The sequence below is a fragment of the Anoplopoma fimbria genome, chromosome 8 (assembly GCF_027596085.1).
Source record: "Anoplopoma fimbria isolate UVic2021 breed Golden Eagle Sablefish chromosome 8, Afim_UVic_2022, whole genome shotgun sequence".
In the NCBI taxonomy this organism is placed as follows: Eukaryota; Metazoa; Chordata; class Actinopteri; order Perciformes; family Anoplopomatidae; genus Anoplopoma; species Anoplopoma fimbria.
This window is the reverse complement of record NC_072456.1, coordinates 22,628,786-22,641,440: the sequence shown is the minus strand read 5'-3', so window position 1 is coordinate 22,641,440 and position 12,655 is coordinate 22,628,786.

Below are 12,655 nucleotides of genomic sequence, written 5' to 3'. Positions count from 1 at the left end.
ATTAACCACAATTAGCGGACTTACTGTAAGTACTTTTCAAATAGCAGGCAGGCTAATCCCCCAAGAGAGGGGTTATTTGCATCATTTGCCTTCTCTTTGCAGACACTGTCAATAGCACTCAGATCCAAATCCATCATTAAAACAAAATCATAATTTAACTGTTAACTGAAAGAAGAAGAACACTGACACAACTGATACACAACAGGGAAGAATAGTTTGGTTTACAACTTAGCCACAAAGCAGCCTTTTAACTAAAACGCATCGGCTGGACAGATTTCTAATTACAGCCTATTTAACAGTGGATTAAATAAAGTGATATATACTGTCTGTGACAGCAGGCTCAAGGCTGCGAGGTGAATCAATACGAGCTGCTGCTGGCTGCTGCTTCCCTCATTGTGGAGCAGCGGCACCGCGGGGGGTCCCCCATCCCAGAACTTTGACTCACGAGTGGATGCATCACCGGGTGAGAGAATCGCCTTCAGCTGCCTCCGTTTGCTCTGAATTCGGCAATGTCGCCTTTGAAGCAAGCGAAAGGCCCACATCCGAAGGGCCTCGGCATGCAGAGGGAAACAGATTGTCAACAAAGTTCAGGGTTTGAGAAGTTTGGAAAGAGAGAGTGAGAGTGAGAGAGAGAGAGAGAGAGAGATGGGCTTTCCAGAGCAGATGGTTGTTTTCACTGGGAGGACGATCATTTCAGCTATTGAACACCGTGCTCATAATATTTCTTTCTGCAAAGCTCGATAAATGCCAAGAGTGTAGAGGGAGAGACATCAGCAGGCAGGGGTGCACATTGACATGACCGGTCAATGAAACAGTGGGTGGTGGCTGCACAGAAATATGTTCTTAAAGGAAGTAGATCCCAGGGTGCCGTGCGTGATAGCTGAAACTGCTGTTTTGTTTTCCGATCGGCCCAAGTCTCAGTGTTGCTTTATGCTCTGCTCATCGTGTTCTAAATGTATTGATCATTAGAGGCAGGGTACCTCGCTGAATGTGGGCCCGGACTACCTGAATGGCAGTTGGCAGGGTACGGGGGGGGGTTAACAAAAGTAGACGTGTTTTGGGTGGACGGCTCAGCACGTTGGCCCTCTTACATCTGCAGAGGGGAAACAAACGGAGACGCAGTGCAGCTCATGTTGAGTAAGAGCGCCGAGCTGTCATGGCACACCCGGCTCTATCCGGACTCCGAGGGAGGCTGAGCGGCTATTTTTAGGGATGTGGTCAAACACGGGGGGGGGGAGGGGTATTGAGAACTTCCACTTCATGGTTTTTTATTGACCAATGCCATTAGTGTTGCGCCAAGCTGAAAGCGGAGACAAGAAATCAATAAAGGTCACACTATTAGTGCGAACTAAAAAGTTACATACAATTTAACTGGCTGGGCCGTTTATTCTGCTGCTTGTTAACCAGTCTGGACCCTCTAGATGGAGGCAGCCGGGGCTGGATCTGTTCAGCTTAGGGAAGTCTGGAAGGTCCAGAGGGAGACAAAGGCAGCCAGGGGATCCATTTTTGCATTCTGTGTGCACTTGTAGACATACAGTCAAGACAGGCAGACACACACACACATTCTCACACACACACACTTCCTAATTACCCAAATTCAACATTATTCCCCACATCCAGAAACTCACTTGCATATTGTGCAAACACAGCAACAAGGCACAATTTAACTTAGCCATATGCCATCCAGTCGGGAGTTAAAACCAGCAACAGAATGAGGAGCTTGAGGAAACAAGACTTTTACCGTTAAGGGGGGGAAGCTTCTTCTCTGCTTGGGCTGGCATGGTGAAGTTCTGAAAAGTGTAGTCGGGGTTTAATAAGCGGTAAGAGTTGGAGGTGTCCCCCAGTGCCTAATTCACCGTTGCACTCTGGATGTGCATTGCAAAGCATGCTCGTTGGACTGTGAGGTGTTATTCAGGAAAATGAGGGTGTGGTGTGATGATGGCATATCACGCTGGAGACAGTTTTATGGGCCGCTGACTCAACAGGCTGATGAGATGTGATAAGAGCAGGCTGAGCTGTGGAGTTCTTGTACCGCACCTTTTTTTCCTCAATAAGGAACCTGGACTAAGAGAAGTGTAGAGCTCTTCGCTATCGATCAGAGCTTTGTCTTTCTTGGTGTTTTTTTTTTTTTATATCCTTTTGCAACCATTAAAGGAGCTCATATATGTGATTTATGAATACATTCTCTTTTTGTGGAGTGTAATTAATCAACAGACAGATGTGAATTTATAAGCATGTAAACTATTCAAGCATTTGATCACCCCAATCTCACATTTTTAATTCCAGTTACAACACAGATGTAGTCATTAGGTGAGAAAGGGAAGATGACTCTTTCTTTCTGGACTCACTGTCTTAGTAATCATGTGCTGAAACATGAATACACTGACCTTTCTCCATCCTCTAGAGATTAAATATGATGTTCTTTATGGAAATCTTAGACTTGAACCTCACTAGAGGAATTATATAATTATATATAAGTGCAGCTTTCTTAAAATGTGTTTAAAAAATACCCTTAAATATCAAATCATTTCTTATGACTGATTAAAATATTTTTTAAAAATCACAGTTATTCCAGCCTTTACATATTGTTTGATTCTTGTTGAGTCATGGCAGCTGGCTGATTTGCAGTGGTGGAAAGTAACTAAGCACATTTACTCAAGAATTGTACTAGAGTTCGAGGTACTCGTAAAATCAATTGAGTAATTCCATTTCTACTTTATAATTTTACTCCACTAAGTATTGCACGTTCCACTCCTCTACATTTATTTGATAACTTCAGTTCCTAGATTTGAATGCACATTCAGATAAATAATACAAAACACAACAGACAAATAAATGATGATAGATAATAAAACACTTAAATGAGCCCCGAGGGAAAATTCACAAGCTCCAGTAGCATGTCAAAATAAAATTAGCCCCATCTCTACCAGCTGCATCATTAATACACATTAGGGAGTCAATAATTATAATCCATTAATATCATTCTGAAATGGGCCATTCTACATAATGAATATTTTTACTTTTGGTACTTAAAGTATATTTTGTTGTTAATATTTTTGAACTTTTACTTTTTCAACGCATTACTTTAACGTATTTGTACCTAGTGGTGTTTCTACTTTTACTTAAGAGGAAGATCTGTGTAATTGAAGCAGAAAAAATATTCTCCTCCACCAGTTCTGTTGCTGAGCAGCAAGTGAGTTGCAGGATTAGAGAAGGGCAGGAATGATAAGCAATGACGAGCCAATTTTCCACATGTTGAAGATACATTGTTATCATCCAGAACACGGCTTCTGAGAGAATCCCATCGCACGCTGTGATTGTTGCGGTTTTGTTGTACGAGCGAGATAAATGGCCAGCCTGCTGAGCAATCTTTTCTTTCTTGCTAATCTGAGTCACTGCTGTGATCTGAGTTGCTGCTGTTTTGGTATTATTACAATGTCCATATCACATAAACAGACTACATGTTGTTCAAGCTCCTGTGTACAGTCTCGCTTCCCTGGCTTGTCTTTCCCATCATGGAAAGGTTTCTGGCTGAACAGAAAATGCAGAATAGTGTGTTCAAACATCCAGCATATCTCTGACCATTTAAAGAAATATATATATTACAAATTAGTACCAGAATACTGGAAAGCACACAATACAGTAGTAGCATTATACTCTAGATATGAAATCTAAATTTTCACTAAACCCAGATTTTTCTTCCCACCACTGCAGCACATTAACATATAAGAAAAATATCAGTGACTCTTGATCCATGGTTTATTTTGTACTTACATTTTCTCACCAGCAGATGGAAGCTGTGTTCCACTGTGATGTCCTCCTCAGATCCTTCCACTCATGTAAGGACACCACTCATGTAAGGTGTCTAAATAATGACTAAACTGTAATAAATGATTGCCAGTTCCCCTAAAGCTGTGTCTTAAATATAACATTCGTGATTTAATAATCCATAAAGACGGAAATCACCCCCATACAGAACCTGCCAGCCAAACAAGCAGGGCTTAGTAGATAGCTCTGGATATTTGGCCTCCTAGTCGGCTTGTTATCTCTCTGCTTTGGCACACTGTATGCGTGTTAATGAAAATCAGCTGGGAAACTTTGAAATACCAACGTACATGCATAGGAAGGCCTCTATCATAATGTGGTGTAACAGTTATGGTATTTAATAACAAATGCAGTTGTGAAGTTTTTTGGATCTGGTGAGTTTGGGCATTATTGACACGAGGCTGTTCTTCAGGTTCACTGAACACCTGCTGTGTTTAGGACTCAAGGAGAGGCATTGAGGAAAGGTGCTTTGAACACTCCTCCCACACATGTGTCGAAATCTGACAGCATGTTTTCCTGCTTTCAATATTTCTATAGAATTCATCGTTCATTCAGGAAAGCGTATTTGTGATTACTTAAATTCCTGCATGAATAACACATACTGTGATAACAGAAGTAACAGAAAATCAAAATGGCAAGAGTAAATAAAAAATACATTTAAAGTGAATAAAATCTAAATAGAAGAAAATACAACATGCCGCCACCCAGGTCAATCAATTTCACATTATTACACTGACCCTCGATGTCTTTCCTTTAATAACCAGGTGAGATTATGGACTCCTAAAAGAGTGACCGTAAAGAAAGTGCTTGCTGATGTTGAAAATCCCCCATTTTCTTTATTCTAACTACAACCTGTCAGTAGTTCAGCATTGCAAATGAATAGACAACGTAAGCAGTGGAATCACGTATTTTCAAATTACAAAGTGAATCTACATTTGCAACAGTGCAAATTACAGTATCTATTCTGTGTTATCCTGCATTCTAAGATAAATGGAAGCATGAAGCTCATCTTTCCTTGTTAAAATGAACTAATAAAGGATTTTTTATTTTTTTACTATTTAGCACAACATGAGGCAGAGCATTCCCTCCACTAAGGTAATTATTGTTAATATCATGATGCCTCTACAGGCAACATGCCGAGGTGTCCTTGAGCGAGACACCTAACCCCAAAATTGCTCCCCGGGCGCTTCATTGCAGCCCACTGCTCCTCCGGGATGGGTCGAATGCAGAGAACCGAATTTCCCCATTGTGGGACTAATAAAAAGCTTGTAACCAGCAGTTTATCATTTTTGTAGCCATGTTGTTTTTTAAGCCAGTAGTAGTTTATTTTATTGTTAATATTAGAAGTTATTTTGTGAGCACGACAACATCATATTTAATTATTATGTAGACTGTCTTCAACTTCTATCAGACATTAATATTTAAAGGTGCTTCAGTTTTCATACTGCATCCAAAAATGTAAAAATAACCCTAACATTTATTTTACTGGCACAAAGCAACTTGTTGTGATGAGAGATCAAAGCAACCCAGATGTCTTTTTGAGCAGAAAAACCCCTCAAGCACTGCAGTGGTTGATTCCCAGACCATCCAAACAATCCCATTCAGCCGGGAGAAGAAGTCCCTGCAGCATGTTTGCGGGCCAGCCCTAAGCAAGGACTCCTCTCTGCATGGGGCAGAGACTCCCTCCTGCAAGATGACATGTTTGAGGATATAATGAACCTGATCTTCAGTGCGAAGCTTTTTCTGCAAGCATCTCTTTGTTCAGAGCATCCTTTCTTAACCGAGGTGAATGCAAACAGACGTGCATCTTTCATATGCAAATTATATCAAGAAGGCCAAAATAATCAATACAAAAACATTCACACACCTGGTTGAGGTTGCTAGGCGACAGTGGCTGGTTAGCAATGGTGTAGGGTGTGTATGACAGAAGAGCCCCATAGACACTGTTTGTGCAAGAGTAGTTTTTACAACCTGGAGAAGCTGAGAATACTGTGAAGCTGACTCACTTTGTTAAAGAGAGGTGGGCCCAATCTTATGAAAAAATCTATTCAACAAAACAACCCAATAAAAGACATATGACCCACAGCATTTACATTACATTACATTACAGTCATTTAGCAGACGTTTTTATCCAAAGCGACTTACAGGAAGTGTATTCAACATAGGTATTCAAGAGAACTACTAGTCACCAGAAGTCATAAGTGCATCTCCTTTCTTAAACAAGCATCTTAAAGCATAAACCAGAGCAAAAGTATAGTGCAGAAGCAAATTACTACGAAAACAATAATTGCAACAGACTAATACGAATATAATAAGTGCTACAAACTACTACGAATAGGATAAGTGCAGTAAACGAATACGGATTCAATAAGTGCAGCGAACTGATACGAATACAGTAAGTGCAACAACTAATACGAATAGCACATTGCTTACTGGAATAGATAGTGAGACTGATTAAAGTTGCATCAATGACCACAGCACAATACTGCTATGTTGTCCTACCACCTCCTTGTGTTCCCATGGCTAACATGTTTGCAAACCATTGCCTAAACATCCAGGTATGTTTCTCACTTATGATATAAAAGTCCAATATTAACTCACCTTTTGGCTATTGTTTGATCCTCTAACTCCTTTGGGTGTTTTAGCTGAAGATGACTCTCTTCACCAGTTGCTTCTCTGCTTTAGTTCTAGCTAACCCATTTTTTTTACTCGACACCATGCAACCATATTGTCCAATTCCAGTCATACAGACCAGTGAACCACAATAAATGAGCTGAATGAGGCTCATGGGCTTGTCTAAGAGTTCTTTGGCGCCGAAGGAATTAAGTGCTCTCATTACCTGTAAACATTAGAGGCTTAAAACCACAATTGACAACCTCAGCAATACCTAGCTTACAATTGAATTCTAAATACGCCACACTTGGTGCTCAGCTTTTCTTTTGAGAAGCTCAGCTGCTTTGAGCTGCAGTGCTGCTTGTGGCTAGAAAAGAGAAAGCCTAAAGTGAAAGTCAGAGACTGCAGCAGAAAGTTTTAGCAACAAACGGTTCATTTATGCCCTTAGGAATATTATAGGAAACTCAAACAGGGTTTCAAATGGTAACTTCAGACTACACACACACACACACACACACACACACACACACACACACACACACACACACACACACACACACACACACACACACACACACACACACACACACACACACACACACACACACACACACACACACACACACACACACAAACACAATGGCACACAGGACTAACACAAACAACAATCACAGTCAGTAAGTAAGTGAGTAACTGTAACTTTGTTAAAAGTTAAAGCGTCCACTTTATTTTTTTTAACTTCCTTTTCTTCATATCCTGGAAGAATTGAATCCAAGTACATTCTTTTATGTAGGCAATTTTTTAAGTATTAGAAAAAGGAATTTAATAAAAAAAAAAAACACTTTGAAAACAAAATAAATGTAGCTAAATAAAATAAGAAGTTTAAAGGTGCAGTATGCATGTGTCCTTATTTTTAGAATGATGTATTCCCACCGGTTTATTGTGCCAGATATGTTTCTGCTCAAGTAAATGTGATATATTTTTGCCTAGAGGCTGATGCATCTCAATGGGAAACTGAAACTTTACTGATATACTGCTATGGACTGTGACACATTTTGTGATAGCAGCAGTTTATATAAGGACAACACAATCACTAACTTTGCTGATATCATCAGTGTTGACTTTGTGTGTCAAAACTGTTTAATGCTGCTGCCATTTTTGGCTTGTGGAAGACAAGTTCTACTTTCTGACAAAATGCATCAGAGAGCTGACGTCACATCCCACCGCATGGTAAAGACTGTGGACTGTATTTTTCATGTCATTTCTTGACAGTGCTTTTATGGCAGTGCTTTGGACTTTTATCATTTGAGACTTTTATATTATTATTATATTGCAAATTTCCCCGCTGCGGGACTAATAAAGGATTATCTTATAGTCCATAAATTGTATGACAAATATCCCTCGCAAACGATAAGATCCCAAAGATATGATAACTGCAAAAAAAATGTATGACGGTATGACATAAAGTGAAGTAAGCAAAACCTATTATTGAAACGTTTATACCAGCAAAGCTAAGCTATTCCTTTACTTTCTAAGTGTTTTTTGTTTTTATAATGAAACGACACACAATGAAAGTCACATTAGTCTTAATTATCTGTTGATCAAAGAATTGACTTAGAAACTTATTTTCAGTAATACCTGTACTGACAGACATATTATTGTATTCTTGCTGGTATTAACAAGCCACCCTGTATGTCTTCATTAAATACATATAGAAAAAAGTGATATATGTACAATTGGCTATATGTAAAGTTATAGTGTAGTATTGTTAACCCGAGCAGAGAATGCAGTTGCTCCTTCTCTGTGCTTTGTTGACACGCTATGCTAGCTCATGGCCGCCGCTCTGCACTGCGCTTATACTGCGGTCACAGTTGATAACACCTTACCTCAGGTTCCCCCTCAGACAAGCACTATTAGCTCTGTCAACACTTTTGCCGCCGCTCTGCAGTCAAGTCTGATTACAGTTGCGGCCATGTGAGGACATCATTACATCATTACCATCAATGGATGTTGATTCGCTTGCTAGAGGCCAGCTAGCTTTGTTGCTAGCTAGCATGGTTTCAGGCCTTTGCAGGAATGAGTGTGAATGGATGAATGATATGTATGGTAAAGGTTTTGAGTGCTTGTAGGACTAGAAAGTCGCTATTCAAGTAAAAGTCCATAATGAAAGAAATTGAAAGATGCAGCAAATATATCATGAATTAAGTAAAAGAATAAGAATAAAGAAAGGATTAATAGAGTAACCCATAAAGGCCACCGTTACAAATATTTCCTTCACACTGTTGCATCTATGTTCTTCGTTCGTTAAATGAACAAACTAACTCTAACAAAAATGTCCTTTTTCTTCTCTCTTTTCATGTTTCTCCCAGCTAACAAAGCCTCCCACAACAGGCTCTCTCTTTAAAAAAACATGACAAACAGATCTCAGATCAGAGCTATTCGTACAGCCTTGATGTCGACCTTAACTCACACAAGGGAGTTTATGCAAAATGAGCCTGTTGTCGCGTTGCTGATCTGATATGCTAATAGCCTCTCAGACCCAGACCTTGACTGGTATTTGGCTTGGCAGAGGCAGTGTGAATTGCTCAGGTGAGTTGTTTTTTCCCCTCCTTCGTATGATTGCATGGGCTAAACAAGCTTCAAGACACACAAATGTATTGTAAGGCTTTGATAAAAGCATACGCAAAAACAAAAGTACGTCCTCAAGGTCGTTTTAGCACAATTCTATTTTTATAAAAAAGATGAGCTGAGCTGCCTGAAATCCTTTAGTAATACAGTTTCGAAAAATAATATATTATTAAAACTATTCTAATGGTTGTAAACAGAGATAAAAGCACCAATACTGATGGAGCAACACAGTACACTCATTAATATACATGTACCAATGAACATCTTCACTGAAAGACAACCATGTTCAAGTACCAAAATAAAAGTGACAGCCACCAAATGTCACATCTGTCAGCTAAGTAATTGTGCCGTAGCCAGACTATAGTCCATATTATTATAATCTGGCGATTGTCATTAGTTTTATATCAGCGGAAATCAGTGTTTAGTGGGATTTTTGTTTTAAATTATGCCTGCCGTCTGTGGGGTCTTGCACTGTTACAGCTCTTGTCAGACTGGCATTTACTGTAATGATTGGCATTTCGTCTTCAGCATCTGTAAATCTCAGTTTGGTGTTGTTTTCAGGGGCTCATTAACATATTTTCTTCCCCACAACTTTCAATTCATGAATATGTTGCCATCTGACCCTCATTTCTGATTTATGGAATATGAAGCACGGTGGGGAGTAGCGTTCAAATGGGGAATTAATAGCGTTCTGTCAAATGTCATATGAACTTGTCAACAACAACAACGGGGATCGTGTCTATCCAATTCATTCATTATGCATGTTTAGCTTTTATTTTCCCTGCAGGGCTCTCATCACCGCACAAGGATGGCAACCATCCATTACTTTAAAAAAGAACCGCCCCCCCGAGGAATTGGAAAATGGTCTGACATATAGTCAATTAATGAAAAAGGTATGTGTTGTAGTAAGTCAAGTACCTACCTGAGTCCATCCAGACACCTTCAGATTAATATTTCACTGTGCTGTCAGACTTCTGACCTTATAGTTTGAAGGCAGTGTTTTCTGAGGCACAAGTGAAGGCCCGTGCACGGCGGTACAGTGTTCTCTTGGTGTTTATGCGTCTCAGCCCAACAAACACTTGACAGCCACAATATTCTGTGTTTATTCTGTTGGGTAGCTGTTATTCAACTTGATAAAATCTGTGTTTGGGAGATAATTCACCTGGAATATAATGTTTTGTTTGTTTGTGCCTAGAAATTGCTGAAATTGAGGCAGAGCAGTTCCAACAAGCAGCAATTTTATGTGTAGTTCTTGTTAAAATGCAGATGGAAATACATTTGACTGCGATATTATTGACAACAAACCAAGTACATAACCTTGCAAAACACATTTTAAATTGTCTGACTTCTCATCTTATTTGTCATGACTTTATCTAACTCAACATATAAAATGCAATAACATGAAAAGAAAGGGATTTGGGGACGGACGTGGTTTGAGTGAAATGCTAACATGCTCACAATAATAACATGTTGATAGCAGGTGATGTTTAACATATTCACCATCTTAATTCAACGTGTTAACATTCTAACATTTGCTAATTAGCACTGAAGACAAAGTACAGCTGAGGCTCATGGGAATGTCATTAGTTTAGCAGGTATTTGGTCACCGAAAACAAATCAGAACATGCTGTGGCGTAGTGGAGAGCAAGGTAGTTCTCCATTCAGAGGGTCGGTGGTTCGATACCCGGCTTCGGCAGTCGATGTGTCCTTGGGCAAAACACTTAACCCCAACTTGCTCCCGAAGGCTTGCCATCGGTGTGGACTGAGAATGAATGTTAGTTAGAGTCTGATGGTGGCACCTTGCATGGTAGCCTGTCATCAGTGTGTGAATGGGTGAATGATATGTAATATACTACTGATTGCTTTGGTTAAAAGCGTCTGCTAGATGACTGTAATGTAAATGAAATACATCAAAATAATAATGATATGTCCTGAGGGGAACATGAATTTCTGTAGCTAATTTCATGCCAATCTTTTCTGTAGCTGTTCACTTAAAATTACAAGCTTCAAACTGCTGGCAGCGATAGAGGAAACGTCAGAGGATAACCAGAGTTAGCAGGATTCATTGTCGAGGTACCACGAATGTCTGTGCAAAACATGTTCAACCAATATTTATTTATTAAGTAGATTGGGACAGAGCATGTTAATGAACAGCTGTATAAAACTGGCAATAAATTAGCAAATATGCTAATAAGCATTCATACACATAACAGGTGCCTTACCAAAGTACTGGACCAACCGACCAATTGATATTGCTATTGCTGGAGTCACATCAATAGCATAGCAAAAACTTTCAATTATTTCAATAATTTGTACAGTATTTCACAACACACCTTGTAGTATACATCATAATTGTCTTTCTTCATCCTATTGAACAATAACTGTTGCATTTCAAAAACAAAACTTTGCACAAAATAACTCACAACAGAAAAAAAAAAGGTAAAATTTAAATTACGGTAATGCCAGAACTCCCTTTGAGTGATCACATCATTAGGGGGATTCCTGGAGTGCAGACACTGGGAGTCAATGACAAACACACACAAACAGTGAGAGAGATCAGTGAGCAGCAATATGACGATTCCACCATGGAACTCACTCTGTGTTTTTATTAAACATGTCCTCTCATCGATCTGCCTTTCAGAGCTGAAGTTTCAAAATCATCTTGTGGAGTAATTATAGAGCTTTTTCTTTTTTTTTTTTTTTTTTTTGCCCTTTGGAACCTTCCTCCATCAGATAATGAAGCAATAACGATTACATAATGCGTCTTTTATGAAAACTCAATAGACGAGCCCCGGCAAGACGCTCTAACTCGGTACCTTATTCAAATCTCAGCGTTTATATTCACTGACGCTGCTTAGCTGCTGCTCCTCCACATAAAGCTTCACCTCCTGTGGCTCTTCTCCGTCTCATCCTCCCTGCTGAGGTTGTTTGCTATTCTCCCTCTAGCTTTTCTTTATCATGTGTTATGCTGTGCTGCTGACTTCCCAGCAGCAGATCCATGCCACCAAGTCAAAAAAAACTCACCAACTGCCAATGCATGACATCAGTAGCTCTGATCAAACGGTGATTACGGGCGGTGACCTCATTCTACCTGTCTGCATGGCAGCGAGCTCAGAGAGGATGTGAGGGTGAGATTTTGGGTGGAACGGAAAGAAGTGGTGATTCTGAACTCTGTGCCTCACTGGCAAGATCATGGCGATTTTTTGATTTTCACGCTCAAACTATTGCAGCATTTCTCCCGATTGATTTGTCGTGGTCATGCTGGTGTTGGTGGGGTTTCATACTGGTGCAGAAGCTCTGGGATTAGATGGAATATTTTGACTGGTTTTGCTACCTTTAAACAGAAATTTGATAACCAGATGTTTCCCCGTTTTGAAGTCATTGCGCTAAGCTAAGCCATTTAACATGCGGACATGAGTGTGGTGTCAATCTATCTCTCTGCAAATCAAAATAAATGAGCATATTTCCCAAAATGTGAGTGAGTTTTGATTCAATCGTTATTCATTTTCATGTGCATTTCAGAAAAAGGAAAATTTATCAGGTGGTGACAAACCACAGTAATAAAATAAATATATAAAAATGAAAAAGC